A 1279-nucleotide genomic window follows, 5' to 3' on the forward strand; every position below is an offset into this window, starting at 1 on the left:
GACCTGATGGGCCTATTAGAGTGGGGGCCCCTGTTGCTCTTACTGGGTTGCAGTTATGCAGTAATTGTGGTAGGCGCCATCCAGACGAGTGTTGGAGGAGGATAGGAGATTGTTTGAGGTGTGGGTCTCAAGAGCACCATATTAGGGAGTGTCCACAGAGGGCTAATCAGATGCAAGTTATGGGATTAGGTTCTGCGCAGCCTCAGAAGGCAGTTCTGCAACCACCCAGGGGCCATGGGCCAGCTAGGGGTGGTAATGGTGGGGGTCATGGACAGAGAGTGCTAGGCAGAAGTGCTAATCAGACAGAGGCAAGACAGCCTGCATTGGTTTATACTACACGACGCCGAGAGGATAAAGTTGCTCCAGATGTTATCACTAGTATGTTCGTTGCAACACCCCCTAACCCCAAACCATCGCCGGAACAGGTTTATGGAACATTACCGAACCTATCAAAAAAATTAAAATTAATTGAAAATAAATGACATAAATAACCTAATTTAATTATAAAGTCCCAATAATGGACCCTCGTGGGCCAAATCACACGATAGAATCGAATTGAGACTTGTTCGGGTACTCTGAAATTTTTTTTTGTGTGAACTCAATACAACCCCTTTATAAATATCTAAACTTCCCTGCAAATTCAAATTGAGACCAATCCAAACAAATCAATTCATGAATTTTTACATCTCTAATTATAATAAACTAATAATATAAAGTTCTAACATTTTTATGTTTATAACAATCTAACATAAGATGTCCAATTGATTCATTTAAATTATCATTCAACAAAACTTCCCAAAACTATGATATAGACTATGTTTAAGACATATGTAATTGTATGGAAAAACCATTACCATTATTTATCTTTAATATTTATGTATCAAAATAAAAACAGATTACAACCTAGGTGCATGCCATTTTCAAAAGAGAAAAGTACATCACCACGTATTAGAGTTCAAGATTGGCTTGGATGCTGAGTCGTTAGTCGCTTTTGTATTTAACCTGTGCACGGAAACAAACCGTACGCTGAGTATGCACTCAGTGGTATTTCTATAAACCAATACTTAAATAATTATAAAACACATATATAACACAACTCAAATTTAATAACTATTCAAATATTCACCTTTCAATCCAGTGCTCTATTTTATTTCAAACTCAGTATCAGTCATTATTTTTCAATAACAATCAATTATTCAGCACAATAGTTTACCCCTATTAACATAACCGGAATTGGACGGATACACGGATCCAACCAACACATCAGTATGGCACATTG

Source organism: Gossypium hirsutum, chromosome A06, assembly GCF_007990345.1.
Source record: "Gossypium hirsutum isolate 1008001.06 chromosome A06, Gossypium_hirsutum_v2.1, whole genome shotgun sequence".
Lineage (NCBI taxonomy): Eukaryota > Viridiplantae > Streptophyta > Magnoliopsida > Malvales > Malvaceae > Gossypium > Gossypium hirsutum.